Genomic DNA, 15,950 nt, shown 5'->3' with positions numbered 1-15,950 from the left:
ACTGCATAATGTCCTGGTTGGGCACAGGAGTACATTCAGCCAGAGACTCATTCCACTGAGATGCAACACTGAGCGTCATAGGAAGTCATTCCTGCCTGTGGCCATCAAACTTTACAACTCCTCCCTTGGAGGGTCAGACACCCTGAGCCAATAGGCTGGTCCTGGACTTATTTCCTGGCATAATTTACATATTACTATTTAATTATTTATGGTGCAACTGTAACAAAAACCAATTTCCCCCGGGATCAATAAAGTATGACTATGACTATGACTATGATGCCTCTCGGAGTCCAAACCTTCATCCCCATCGTGAGAGGTGGAAACAGGTAAAGCCAGCCAACAGAGCTCTGGCGCAGCTGTATAGGCCAATCGCTTGTTCAGTGGACGCAATGGATTGCTGAAGTGTTCATGATCTCCAGCCATACCATCAGCTTCAGAGGATGATGGAGATGGGAGGCCATCAACAGCCTATGGTCCATCTAGGAGCTAAGGGCCCAAGGATGCATACTATGAATATTCAGAATTCAAATTGAAAAATTACTCACTTTTGATTTTAATATTAATGGAAGGGTACAATGAACCATATAACAAAGAAAATCTTTCATGTTTCGTTAACTTTTTCTTGTATGTCTTTATTACAAATCCATTGTCTCCAAACATGGTCCAGATGGATTTCACATCCAAATAAAGCATACATCTTAATCCTCATTAGATCATCCAAATGTTCCATTTCTAGTCTGTTTCTGTGTGTACATTTGACTGAATTCATAAGACTGAAACCATGTTTGCAGTCAACACTAGAAGCTTGAAATGTTCCAACGGTGTCAACAATAATCAGCGGTTCTTCAATTTTTTTGTTTCCACATATCAGTGAACATCTTAATTGAACCAGTCTTAGCTTTCTCAGGAATGACAAATTTGAAATCACAGTATTGCTGCGATATTTTGAGGCAACGCTTTCATCGTAGTTTTTAATAGTAGCTGAATAATTTTTGTCAGTCCTCCAACATTCTCCTTCCAAGTTCAAAATTGGTTGCATTTGCAATAGCAACAGGATCAAAAGCTTGCCATTCTCTTAACTCATTGTTAGAAAATCTGTAATCCAAGTGATTACACGCGCATTGAATGAATCAAATAATGGGCACAGTATCAACATCAGAACTTACAGATGCAAGCAGATCTTTCACTTCGTCAGTCCAATAAATAGTATCACCAAGTTGAAACACTGACAATGTAAATACATTGAAGCCCTAAAATGTTTCAAAGTAAAGGTTGTGTGTGTATTATTTAGAAAATTTATAGATTATATTCATTAACACATCAAAATCAGAATCAGGTTTAATCTCACACTGGCATCTGTGGTGAAATTTGTTGACTTTGCAGCAACAGTACAAAGCAATACATGATAATAGAGAAAAAAAATCTGAATTACGGTAAGTATATGTGTATTAAATAGGTAAATTAAATATGTAGTGCAAAACTAGAAGTAAAAAATTACCAAGGTAGTGTTCACGGGTTCAATGTCCATTCAGAAATCGGTTTGCAGAGGGGAAGAAGCTGTTCCTGAATCACTGAACGTGTGCCTTCAGGCTTCTGTACCTCCCTCCTGATGGTAGCAATGAGAAGAGGGCACGTCCTGGGTGATGGGGGTCCTTAGTGATGGATGCCACCTTTCTGAGGCATCGCTCCTTGAAGATGTCCTGGATACTATGGAGGCTCGTGCTCATGTTGGAGCTGACTAAGTTTACAACTCTCTGCAGTTTGCTTTGATCCTGTACAGGGTATTTCACAATTATACAATATACGTTGAAAAATTATATTAACATTATGTTAAAGAAAATTCCGTCTGCATGGTAACAAAGTCTAATGTACGTGGGTGCATTTCAGTTACTGCATAATGCAGCTTAGAGGGAACAGAGGTTGGATAACTCAAAGGGAACAAAGTAGTCAATTGAAGAAGGGCCAATTTGAACACAATGGGAAGGGATCTGGTTCGGGCAAACTAGAAGTGAAGCTTGGCAGATCAAACTGTAATTGAACAATAGAGGGCATCCTCACATCTGCCTGGTTTGATGTGGCATCATCTCACAATACGGCGTATGAAAATGACTGTGAATTGTCAGGTCAGCAGGAAACGTCCTAGACTGCAGTCTACCATCACTGCACGATTCGTATGCGTCCAGGATAAAGAAACGGGCAGGAAAAACCATAACAGACACTACCCACCCTGCAAATGGCCTTTTCCAAAAGCTCTCTTCTGAAAAGCACTATAGGGCTATTAAAACAATATTTTCACATCATCTTAAAAGTTTCTTTTCCCCAGCAGTTAATCTGATCAACTATTCAGAATCAGAATCAGGTTTATTATCACCAACATGTGACATGAAATTTGAAATTCTAGTTAGATCCCGACCTGGATCTGGGCCGTACCCTCCAAATATCTGGACCTGCCTCTCAGTTTTTTTGCACTACCTTACTTTCCATTTTCTATTTTCTATTTATGATTTATAATTTAAATTTTTAATATTTACTATCGATTTGTACTCCAGGGAGCGGGAAGCGCAGAATCAAATATTGCCGTGATGATTGTACGTTCTAATATCAATTGTTTGGCAACAATAAAGTATAAGGTAAAGTAACATCCACTCCCACTTTCCTCTATCAATCACTGCACCATAAAAACTTTAAACCATTTTTTATAATGCTCTTTATATTGTAAGTACTTGCTGGTATTTAGATATTTATAGACATTATATTCTATATTCACACCTTAACCTCTAATTTTATTTTTTATATAATTCTTTATAAATGTTGAATTTTATTGTTGTTTTGTTCCACGTCGAGCCAACACACAACAGCAAATCCCTAATACATGCAAATGTATATGGTGAATAAAGTTAATCCTTGATCCTATAGTCATAGTCATACTTTATTGATCCCAGGGGAAATTGGTTTTCGTTACAGTTGTACCATATATAATAAATAGTAATAGAACCATAAATAGTTAAATAGTAATATGTAAATTATGAAATAAGTCCAGGACCAACCTATCGGCTCAGGGTGTCTGACCCTCCAAGGGAGGAAATATAAAGTTTGATGGCCACAGGCAGGAATGACTTCCTATGACGCTCTGTGCTGAATCTCGGTGGAATAAGTCTCTGGCTGAATGTACTCCTGTGCCCAACCAGTACATTATGTAGTGGATGGGAGACATTGACCAAGAAGGCATGCAACTTAGACAGCATCCTCTTTTCAGACACCACCGTGAGAGAGTCCAGTTCCATCCCCACAACATCACTGGCCTTACGAATGAGTTTGTTGATTCTGTTGGTGTCTGCTACCCTCAGCCTGCTGCCCCAGCACACAACAGCAAACATGATCGCACTGGCCACCACAGACTCATAGAACATCCTCAGCATTGTCCGGCAGATGTTAAAGGACCTCAGTCTCCTCAGGAAATAGAGACGGCTCTGACCCTTCTTGTAGACAGCCTCAGTGTTCTTAGACCAGTCCAGTTTATTGTCAATTCGTATCCCCAGGTATTTGTAATCCTCCACCATGTCCACACTGACCCCCTGGATGGAAACAGGGGTCACCGGTACCTTAGCTGTCCTCAGGTCTACCACCAGCTCCTTAGTCTTTTTCACATTAAGCTGCAGATAATTCTGCTCACACCATGTGACAAAGTTTCCTACCGTAGCCCTGTACTCAGCCTCATCTCCCCTGCTGATGCATCCAACTATGGCAGAGTCATCCGAAAACTTCTGAAGAGCAATGTACAAGAGCACTGGCCCATGAGGGGGCAGGAAAAATAGCTTGAAGCCAGGACTCCCTGGATTACTGGACAGAGTAGAATAGTGCTGAAGATTTCAATGATCCAGGGAAGTTCGATAGGAACGTGGATGGGAAGGGTATGGAGGGCTATTGGCCAAGGTGCAGGTCAATGGGACTACAGAGTTTAATTGGTTTGGCACAGACTGGATGGGTCAAAAATGGCCTGTTTCTGTGCCCTGTGACCTATGACTCTAAGAAAGCAGATACCACAGTGGCCTTTTTGTTAATATGTTGGACAATGCTGATAATACAGAACTCAATGGGGAAGAGATTTAAGGAAATAATGAAGGAAAAAAAGATCGCTTTTTTTTTAAAAAAAGAACTAGAATTGTAATCCAAAGATATTTTATAGGCTTGTGAACAGGAAACGGGTTGAGGAGCTCATCAGAGGCTTAAGAGAAAATTTAGTTGTTGACACAGACAGCATGGCTGAGGTACGAGGGAAGTATGTAACATCAGTCTCCCACCAAAGGATAAAATTAGTGGAGTCTCAGCAAAAGAAAATATAATGGATATTCCTCGATGGGTTCAAACCTGATGAAGAGCAGGTACCAGAAAGGCTAGCCACAAGTGAGTAACTGTCATGAGCCCCGCAGGCCTTTGCAGTGTGCCGTAGAGCAATGGGCTTCTGGGTTTCTCGAGCACTTATGTTTCCTAATTGCTGTCAGCGAGAGTCGTTAAGCCCTTGTGCTTTCTGTTTTATCTTGTCAAAGTATTTGTGTCTGGCACGGGATTTCCGCATTCTGTGATTATTTAAGGCAGACTCCTGATTAGCACTCATCACGGGGTCCTCGTGTGGAGAATGAATTGTCTCGCAGTGTCGTTTGGTTGACCCACCGATGCTCTGTTGGTATTTGTATGTACACTGTAACCTCTTTTTTCCTGTCTCTGCATGGGAGTCTGCCTTTCCTCCACACTTGGGTTCAATCTTAGCCAGCGCTCACCGTGACAGTAAATCACCTGGTTCAGACGCATTCTCGGTTGTAGAGCCTCTGGCTATAGTCCTTCGAATGACTGTAAATGCAGGCGTGGTGTTTGAGGAATGGAAAATTGAAAATTTTACCTGCAAACTTTTGTTCAAAATAAAAGAACTGGGATATAGTGGGGACAGTTCTCACTTCTCTCCTCTCATATCGTGCAGAAGATACTGAAGCCTGAAAGTACATACAAGCAGGCTGAAGGACAGTCTCTATCCCACTGTAATCAGACTGTTGAACAGACCTCCAGTATGATAAGATAGACTCTTGATCTCACAATCTACCTGATTATGATTCTGCACTTTCTCTCTAGCTGTTACACTTTTTTCTGCATGGTAATTGACTTATCTTGTTATATCTTAAAGCACCGGACAATATGAGCAGTATGCAAGACAAATTTTTTCACCATATCTTGGTATATGTAACAATAATGAACCAAATCAAAATTGCCCAAAGTGGCAACAAAAAAAAGGAGTGACCAGAAACCAGAAACACATCATAACGTGAACTACAGAGTCCAATCCACAAACCGCGTCAGTTAAACCCAGAATTCCCGCACCATCAAGTGGGAGAGAGAGACCATTCAAAAGCAGGGACCTACCTTTGGGAGCTACAACTGCCTGGACTAGAGAGCATGTCCTGTGAGGGTAGGTTGAGTGAGCTAGGCGTTGTGGTGAAGGAGGATGAGAGGTGACTTGATAGAGGTGTACGAGATGATAAGAGGCATAGCTCGAGTGGATAGTCAGAGACTTTTCCAGGGCAGAAATGGCTAATATGAGGGGGCATAATTTTAAGGTGATGGGAGGAAAGTATAGGGGGATGTCAGAGGCAAGTTTTTTACCTAGGGAATGGTGGATGCATGGAACGCACTGCCAGGAGTGGTGGGGAGGCAGATTCATTAGGGACATTTAAGAAACTTTTAGATTGGCACATGATTGATAGAAATAGATTGGGTCATGTGGGAGGGAAGGTTTAGATTGTTCTTACAGTAGGTTAAAAGGTCGGCACAATATTGTGGGCCAAGGGCCAGAACTGTGCTGATCTATGTTCTATGACTCACCTGGATCACTAACAGTGCCAATGCAGAACGCAGGGTACTGTAGCCAGGTGATGGATAGACAGTGCAGGACAGAGGAAGGAATCCTGGGTGTGGATCCTGCTGTGGGAAAGAGATGAATGCAGTTTCTTGTGACTGTGTTAGAGGGCAGATGGGGGTTCTGATCTGACACTGCTAATGGTGTGGTACACCCTCTGTAGTGCACTGTGGAGTCAGCCTAGTTCACATCCTCATTTCACTGCTGTGGGAACCAAACACATATACTCCTCCCATGGCTGACACCAACACTTACATAAATTGTAAAATCCTGTGAGCCACAACCGCGAGAGCACTTTTAGAAGATACACAATCTGGACGCAGTCCTGAAATAGAAGCAATATTGTAAAATACCAAATCCCAATACCAAATATAATAATTAAATGTAGTTCTGTAACCTGCATTTTAAGGTATTGTACCCTAGAGTCAGATCATCATCATTCTGTACTGTGTTGTGACATGGGTAAACATAGTCTTCTATTTGTCTTTAATCTGATCATTGCCTGTGGGGAAGAACCACTTCACACTGTTGTTCTTATTCTTTTCTCTATCCATGACCATGATTGTTCTTGGCAAATTCTTCTACAGAAGTGGTTTGCCATTGTCTTCTTTTGGGCAGTGTCTTTACAAGGTGGGTGACCCCAGCCATTATCAATACTCTTCAGAGATTGTCTGCCTGGTGTCAGTGGTCGCATAACCAGGGCCTGTGATATGCACCACCTGCTCCCATGGCTTCACGTTGCCCAAGGGTGACCTGCAGGCTGGTGGAGGGAAGGAGCACCTTACACTTCCTTTGGTAGGGTGTATCTGCATCCTGCAACCCTGACTGTTTAATTGTTATTTTCTTTTGAGTTTAATAATTAGTAATTAATTAGCTGCTTGTATTCTAAGTAGTTCTTATCTGCATGTAACAGTTTAATATGTCTCTAGTGGGTGTAAAAACTATGATTCTGGAAAACTCTGGAAGCTTCTTCGTCCTGTATTATTTAAACAAGTGCTTTCTCATTGGTTAACTTGGTACTGCAATATTGAATAAGTGCTTTCTCATTGGTTAACTTGGTACCACAATATTGAATAAGTGCTTTCTCATTGGTTAACTTGGTACTGCAATATTGAATAAATGCTTTCTCATTGGTTAAATTGGTACTGCAATATTGAATAAATGCTTTCTCTTTGGTTGACTCTTATCTACAAATTTGTATGGGATTTTCCTTATCTTTATGGTATTAAAACCCGTGCCACCTTCTCAATCTTCTTAGCATCTTGGTCTCTTGCCTTTAAGCCTTCTGCTACTGTTTCCTTTGTTCTACATACGCTTAATAAAATGATTAAGTTTTGTGCCTCTTCCCTGACACTTAAAAATGAAACATCAGAACGCAACATCACCCTGATGTTCTGTCCATTACCCAGCAAAGGAGAGTTGCCTGTTTGAATTATTAATGACCTTAATGCATTTGCATGTCTCTGTGCATGTACACTCCACCATCTGTTTGATCCTCCACCAATCAATATCTTCCCCAACCTTGATACATCTCTCTAAACTTATTACCTACTGGTTCTAAATTTTCCTGAGAACTTGGTAAACAAGGCAGCTTAAAGTATTGTACTGTAATGGACTGCCCAATGATCTCAAATGGGATACAAGTGCCAGCAGATATTTTTAAGTAACTGGTGGATCATTCTAACAAATTTGGAAACAATGCCATTGTCCATTTCTACACGTCCAGATAGAGATGGTGGGTAAAGTGGCACTGGGACATCTTGTTGGACAATATTCTTCTTTTGAATTCCTATACCCAAGGGTTCCTCATCTTAGCTGTGTCTCTAAAGATTCCAGGGGTTCCCAACTTCTTTTATGCCATGGACCAATACCATTAAGTAAGGGGTCCGTGGACCCCACGCTGGGAATCCCTGCTCTAAACGCTTTTTATTCTGGGTTGTACCAGAGAACCATTGGCAAAGAGACTGGAACAAAACTGTTGTCCTTCTCTTGGCTGTAGGCAATCAATAAGGCAGTGTGACCAAACTGGGGAAGAGGCAGGGCCACATCTGGAGCATGACTACAGACATCTTTCATATGGAGCTTGTTCTGATAAATTACTGTGAGCAGTTTGGGGACCCTTATCTAAGAAAGGATGTGTTGGTGTCGGAGAGGTTCCAGAGGAGGATTGTGAGAATGATCCCGGGAACAAATGGGTTAATGTACGAGGAGTGTTTGATAGCTCTGGGGCTGTACTCACTCAAGTTCACAAGAATAAAGGGGGAAATCTGACTGAAACTTATCAAATATTGAAAGGCTGAGATAGAGTGGATGCGTAGAGGATGTTTCTTATAGGGGGAAGAGTCTAGGACAAGAGAACACAGCCCCAGAATACAAAGTTTTCCCATTTGAACAGAGAAGAGGGGGAATATCTTAGTCAGTGTGTATCTGTGGAATGCATTACACAGGCGCTGTAGAAGCCAAGTCATTGAGTATATTTGAAGCTGAGATTGATAGGTTCAGGATGAGTATTGGCATAAAGATCATGGGTGAAGGCAGGAGAGTAGGGTTAAGTGGTATAATTAATCAGCCATGATGGAATGGCAGAGTACTCTTGATGGGCTGAATAGCCTATTTCTGCTCCTATGTCTTACGGTCATTTCTACATAACCCGATAGAGAAGATGGATAAAGCTGCAGTTGAATGTCTTGTCAGACAACATTCTTTTCTTCGATTTCTATAACCAAGGATTCCTGATCTCAGCTAAGCCCTTAAACTCCTTTCACTCTGGGCTGTACCAGAGGACCATTGATAAAGAACCGGATCAAAGCAGTTGCCTTTCCCTTGCAAAACGCACAAAATGCTGGAGGAGCTCAGCAGGTCAGGCAGTATCCATGGAAATGAACAAACAAACGACATTTTGGGCCGAGACCCTTCTTCAGGACTGGAGAGGAAGGGGGAAGATGCCAGAATACAAAAGGTGGGAAGAGGTGAAGCAGGATAGCTGGAAGGTGATAGGTAAAGCCAGGTGGGTAGGAAAGGAAAAGGGCTGGAGTGGAAAGAGTCTGATAAGAGAGGAGAGTAGACCAGCGGAGAAGGGGAAGGATGAGGGGATCCAGGGGTAAGTAATAGGCGGGTGAGAAGTAGGAGGCCAGAATGGGGACTAGAAAGGGGGGGGATTTTTTTACCAGGAGAAATTGATATTCGTGCCATCGAGTTGGAGACATCCCACAAGGAATATAAGGTGTTGCTTCTCACCATGAGGGTGGCCTCATTGTGGCACAAGCGGAGCATATGGGCCAATACAGCAGAGTAATCAAACTGGAGAAGTCACTCATTATTTACATACACGGAGTGTTTTTGGATAAATGATCCTGTTTCATTGCAGTGTGTAAATGGATCACAACCCAAACACTAATGTTGAAGAACAAGAGATGTGGGAACAAATTGATAACTGATAAACTGGCCTGGCTAATTTGTGGAGGTCGAATAATCTGCTCCAATCTAATGTTGGTTTGGTGGCCTAATTTTCCATGTTCAGCATCAGATACTTTAAGAACGATGAGAATCCTCTTTTGTCAGGGACTAGGAATGTAAAAAATACAAAGTCCTTCGTTAGTGTCTTGCTGTTAGTAGATGATATTATTCAAAATGGTGATATCAAAATGCAAATATCCTGAATTTATTTTTGCATTATCAATTATTTAAGCAACTATGAATTTGGAAAAAGAGATTCTATCAGCCTTCCCAATGCAGGGGTATTTCAGGTCTTACAGTTCGGAGTTACTCTTTTTCTATTTTATTTTTGACTTATTGAGATGGTGCAGAATTGGCTCTTCTGGCCCTTTCAGCCGTGCCCAGCAATCCCCCGATTTAATCCTAGCCTAATCATGGGACAACTTACAATGACCAATTAACCTTCCAGCCAGTACAGCTTTGGACCGTGGGAGGAAACCCATGCGGTGACAGGGAGAACATGCAAAGTCCTTACAGGCAGTGGTGGGAATTGAACCCAGTTCGCTGGGACTGTAAATCGTCCTGTTAACCACTATGGTGCCGTGCCACCAATCTATATTTAGGGCAGGGGTTTCCAACCTGCGGTCCATGGACTGCTTGCTCAATGGTATTGGAATGGCATAAAAAACGGTTGGGAACTCCTGATTTCGGGGATAGAACCTCTTCCAAATGCAAAAGGTGAAACTCTAGGGGAAAAAAAGCCCCATAAAATAAGTTTCAGGCTCATTCGGGTCAAAAATATCACAGTCCATGCCCTACTCTTGCCTAATTTTATCTCCCCTCATCCACCTGACTCAGTGTCCCCAACACATCCAGATCCATGGTTGGCTGCCAGTGACTAGTGGTGTTCCATAGGGGTCTGTTTTGGAACCACTTCCTTTGATGTTAAATGTCAGTGATTTAGATGATAGAATTGGTGGTTTTGTAGCCAAGTTTGCATACGATACAAAGGTAGGTGGAGGGACAGGTAGTTTTGAGGAAGTAGAGAGGCGACAGAAGAACTTAGAGATGCTAGGAGAATGGGCAAAGAAGTGGCAGATGGAATACAGTGTCAAGGCGTGTATGGTCATGCACTTTGGTAGTAGAAATAAAAGGGTTGACTATTTTCAAAATGGAGAGAAAATTCAAAAATATGAGGTGCAAAGGGACTTGGGGACCCTTCTGCAGGACTGCCTAAAGGTTAACTTGCAGGTTGAGCCAGTGATGAGGAAGGCAAATGTGAAGTTAGCATTCATTTCGACAGAACAAGAATATAAAAGCAAGGATTTAATGCTTAGGGTTCATAAGGAACTGGTGAGGCCTGACTTGGAGTATTGTGAGCAGATTTGGGCCCCTTATCTAAGAAAGGATGTGCTGACATTGGAGATGGTTCAAAGAAAGTTCACAAAAATGATTCTGGGATTGAAAGGCTTGTCATATGAAAAGTGTTTGATGGCCGTTAGCCTGCACTCACTGAAATTCAGAAGAATAAGGGGTGACCTCACTGAATGTTGAAAGGCCTCGATAGAGGGGATATTGAGGAGGATGTTTCCTGTGGTGGGGGAATCGAAGACCTGAAGACACAGCCTCGGGGGGGGGGCGCCCTTTTAGAATGGAGATGAGGAGGAATTTCTTCAGCCAGAGAGTGGTGAATCTGTGGAATTCTTTGCCACAGGTGGCTGTGGAGGCCAAATCATTGAGGATATTTAAGGCAGAGGTTGATAGATTCTTGATTAGTCAGGGCATGAAAGGATAGGGGGAGAAGAGAGAAGATTGGGCTGAGAGGGATAATGGATCAGCACGATGAAATGGCAGAGCAGACTCGATGGGCCAAATGGTCTAATTCTGCTCCTACATCTTATGGTCTTATCTTATGAAACCAGGTAAGATACCCTTGCGCTGGAGGTGGACTTGCCACAGTTCGGCATTCTCTGATCACCTTGCCGATGGATTCATCACGATAGAATGACAAGATAGCTTTAGATTAGGCAGTTCCAGGTTCATTTTAATTACAGTGCAGAATATTAGAATACAAAGACCGAGGCACACATCGAGCAGAAACAGATGAGCATTTACAGGTAGCCAGATCACAGTGAGGCACCAAATGCAATGCACCAACATTTTTTTTTCTTTATCTTATATATTGACATCAAGCCATATACATTACATTGGTTCATGGTGCTCGGCAAGGATTGTCAGACATAGACAGCACAAGTAACACAACTCTCTATAAACAACCACAGGGGATCGCATTGAGTCTTGGGACAATATACCTTCCATTTTAAGTGCTATGGTTGCAATCAGTAGGAAGTTGGAATCAATGGTTTATTATACACCAAAGGCATAAATATCAATGACAATAAACTGTGGATTTAATATTTGGTTTGCATTTCATTAATGTCCTTAATCTCAAATTTGTTTCCTGGTGTAGAATGGGAGGTGGAAGGTGGCCATCAATGGAAATTGCGGTCGAACATATAGTGAGAACAAATTGTATATAATCCGTGCAGTGTGTTCCGCCAAAGTTCCAATACTGGGAATATTGACTTTGGAAAGGTACTTTTGGAATCGTTTTAAGGTATAGCGCAACAATAAGGACAGATTGAGAAAGGGAGGTTCAAAACCAGGGCTGATTTTAAGATGTTGCTATTCAGACAGTGAAGGATTAACTCACAGAACACACCGTCTAATGTAACAATCAAAATCTGGAGCAAGTAATTCAGAAACTATTTGCGCAGAACATTGAGGTTTGCAGGGTGCTTCCATCTCCTTAATGATAACATATTCCTGTGTAAGGGAAGGGAGAACGAAGTTCTGCATGTCACAATGAACACTGTACCCAACAGTGACTACAAACTCAAAAAGCACTAGATGGCAAGTTTTATGTAACGATCTTCCTTCAGCAATAACGAGGCACGAGCTAGTACTTGCAGCAACACACAAAAAGCTGGAAGAACTCAACAGGTCAGGCAGCAATGCATGGAGGGAACTGAACTTACTGTGAGCAAGCTATGTTAGCGGCACCTCCAAGAGGACCACAACCTTGCTGCAGGGTTTGGAGGCTTGCGTGCCTCAATGACCTGGAGAGCTACGTTGGCTTGAGTCAGGGTCTTGTTGGCTGGGGCAGCAAAGGTGGTCACCCATGCCAAACAGGTCAAAGGGTTGAGGCCAGACAAACAGTGGTTCACTTGTCTTCCAGGTTCAAGGCTAACAGCCCTGGTTGCTCAAAAAAAACTGTTATGAAAACGGCCATGAAGAATCTTTCTCTATCTGTGTGCGACGGTATGGACAGACAGAGATGGAGAACCTTCATTGCTGCCCCAAATGCCAGTAACAAGAATGTTGGCAGTAGAAAGTGTGGTGAGTCTTGTGGGCTACCCCCAGCTCATCCATAGGTGCGTTGGTTGTTAATGCAAATGACACCTTTCACTGTATGCTTCAATATACTGTGATACATCAATCTGAATCTGAAAACAGAAGAAGAGTCTAGACCCAGAACATTGATTGTCCATTTTCCTCCAAAGATGCTGCCTTATTTGCAGAGTTCCTTTTAAGTTTCTTGTATATTGATTCTTCCGGAGCAACCTAGTTTGACGCCACTTTTCTCAGGTTTCAATAACTTTGCAACGTGACCGAACAGAAAATGTTACCCAGCATCAGCCTCTCTCTGCCACCCATTGGCAAACAGAGAACATGAGCAGAGAAGGACATGCGTTTCCACTATCACTTTAACAGCTGCAAGATGTGGCAAAGCACTTGAAGTGCAGGTACCTTTGTCTTGGCGGAAACATGGCAACTACTTGTGCACAGCAAGCTGCCACGAAGTGATCAGATAACCTGCTTTGGAAACGCAAGAGACCGGAGTTGCTGTTAGTGCGACACTTTTACAGCTCGGGGCAGTGGAGTTCTGCCATCTATAAGGAGTTTGTACATCTCCCCATGTTGGTTTTCCTCTGGGTGCTCCGGTTTCCTCACACAGCCCAAAGATGTACTGTTAATTAGTCATTGGAAATTGTCCTGTGACTAGGCTAGGGTTAAATCAGGGGATTGCTGGCGGCCAGACTTGCGCTGGAAGGGGCTGTTTCGCAGTATATCTCCAAATAAAATAAAATTTAAAAAAGACTCTGCAGTCGAGCAGCATCGATAGGAGGAAAGGAATTAGAACACAGAACATTACAGCAGAGTTCAGGCTCTTTGGCCCATGATATTGTGCTGGCCTTCTAACTTACTCTTAAGGTCAATTTAACACTTCCCTCCTACATAGCCCTCCACTTTGCTTTCATCACGTGCCTAAGAGCTTCTTAAATGCCCCTTATTCACATGAAAGTTTCTCATCTGAGGGTTTCTTAAGTGCCCCTGAAATATTTAAGAATTGTCACATTTTGAGTTAAAATGTGAACAATTCCTTACCACCCACAGATATTGCTTGATCCACTGAGATCCTCCAGCAGATTGCTTGAATTTACTTTGGAAATTTCTTAAGGATAAATGATATCCGGCACTCTGAGGAACACTCCCCTTCTCTTTGATTATTTTGCACTTACTTGACATCACGTGTGACCTTAACTCATTCAGAAACAATAGCCACAACAGGGTCACATTTCCTCATTTTTTTTTTCATTTGAGTTTCGACAGTCGGACTTGAACCTACGACCTTTGGAGCTGAGCACAGGTGTGATCACTGAACAAATATTTCCCTTGACGAAGTTCAAAAGTTCTGGTGCAGTTTGGATGATGGCGGATCTCCTCTGAGACACTGGAGTTACTCCAGTGATCTGGAGCGGTGCAGTGAGAGTGGCTCAGAGGAACTTTAGCCTAACCCCGTCTCAGGCCCCGGTGCCCTGTTGGAATTCTAGGTCTCTATCTGTTTCCAGGATGTTACCTGTGGGGCACTAATATTTAATTATGCTCTTTTTCATAATATCTCTGGGGATTCCTTCAAAAAAAAAAGTACAGTTATTGCCCCATTTAAGACTCTGGCGATGCTCCTATGGTTTCAGCAACATTCACTGAGTGCAGGTTGTGGGCAAATGTAGAGGAAGACAGTGCTTGTGGGTCATTTCAGCCCCATTTAGATTCAGTTAGGAATGGGTGTAGAATTTAGTTTTTCTCCAGCCTAAGTATAAGTCAACCACGACTCCTTGAAGGGTAATAATTGCACCACCAGGTCCAGAAACAGTTATTACCCGTCAAACCTCAGGCTCCTGAATCGGCGTGGACAGCTTCACTCATCACAACTCTGAACCAAATCCACAACTTATGGACTCACTTTCAAGGACGCTACAACTCATGTTCTCAGTAATATTTTTTACTTGTTTATATATATATTTAATTTGTACAGTTTGCCCTCTTTCGCACACTGGTTGTTTGTCAGTCTTTGTGTGTATTTTTTCATTGATTCTATTGTATTTCCCTGCTCCACTGTGAATACCTGCATGAAAATTAACCTCAATGTGGTATATAGTGACATATACATACTTTGATAATAAATCGACTTTAATTTTTTCTTTTTCTTTGTCTCTTCTTTGCTCGTGTTTTGTTCTTGCAACACTTAATAAACAACATTAAATACCAAGTTTTCTGCCTCATTCTTGACTTCTGAAGAAGCCCAGATCATTATTGCCAAATCCAAGTTATAACCCAGAAGGGATTTCATTGCCAGGCGATTAAGATCAATTATTGGTTAAGGAACGGGACATTTTGGGAATAATATGTTGAAGGGGCCTGTGGAAACAACATTAAAGTCCCTGCACCTTTTAAGGATATTGCGCGCACTTCAGAAGATATTTTTGACACTTTTTTTGGGTAACAACGGCCACAGGAGTAGCTACACAAGGCCAGAAGGCTCATCTAACCTGATTCACTCCTTCCTTTGGAAGATCAATCATGTCAGATACAAAGCATTGCTGAGCTACAGACAGGATTATTGATGTTCCAGCTTCACTATACACAGGACTGCTCCATCACACAGGCTGTTGTCCAAGAAAGCTCACCAGTGCTTCTAATTCCTCAAGAGACTAAAGAAATCTGGCATGCCCCATCAACCTTTACCAATTTTTACTGATGCACCATAGAAAGCATCCCTGGTACAGCAACGGCTCTGCCCCTGACCGAAGGAAACTGCAGGGAGTTGTGGACAGAGCTTAGCACATCATGCAAACCAACCTCCCTCTCCATGGACTCTCTCTATACTTCTGGCTGCCGAAATAGAGCAGACAGCAGAATCAAAGACCCCACTCACCCTGGACAATATCTCTTCCCCCCTCTTCCACTGAGCAGAAGATACAAAAGCCCGAAAACACATACCTCCAGGTTCAAAGACAGCTTCCTCCACACTGTTATAAGACTATTGAGTTGTTCACTAGTCTGTTAAGATATTCTTGACCTCATAGTCAACCTCACTGTGATCTTGCACCTTACTGTTCTACCTCCGTGCACTATTGTAATGAATTAATCTGTAGGAACAGTATGCAAGACAAGCTTTTCACTGTACCTTGGTACACGTAGCATAATAAACCAATTCCAGTTCCAGTCCTACAGTCCTGCTCCGTGCCTGGATTTGGGGATGGCC

This window comes from Mobula hypostoma, chromosome 8, assembly GCF_963921235.1.
Source record: "Mobula hypostoma chromosome 8, sMobHyp1.1, whole genome shotgun sequence".
NCBI lineage: Eukaryota > Metazoa > Chordata > Chondrichthyes > Myliobatiformes > Myliobatidae > Mobula > Mobula hypostoma.
This window is presented reverse-complemented; position numbering follows the sequence as displayed.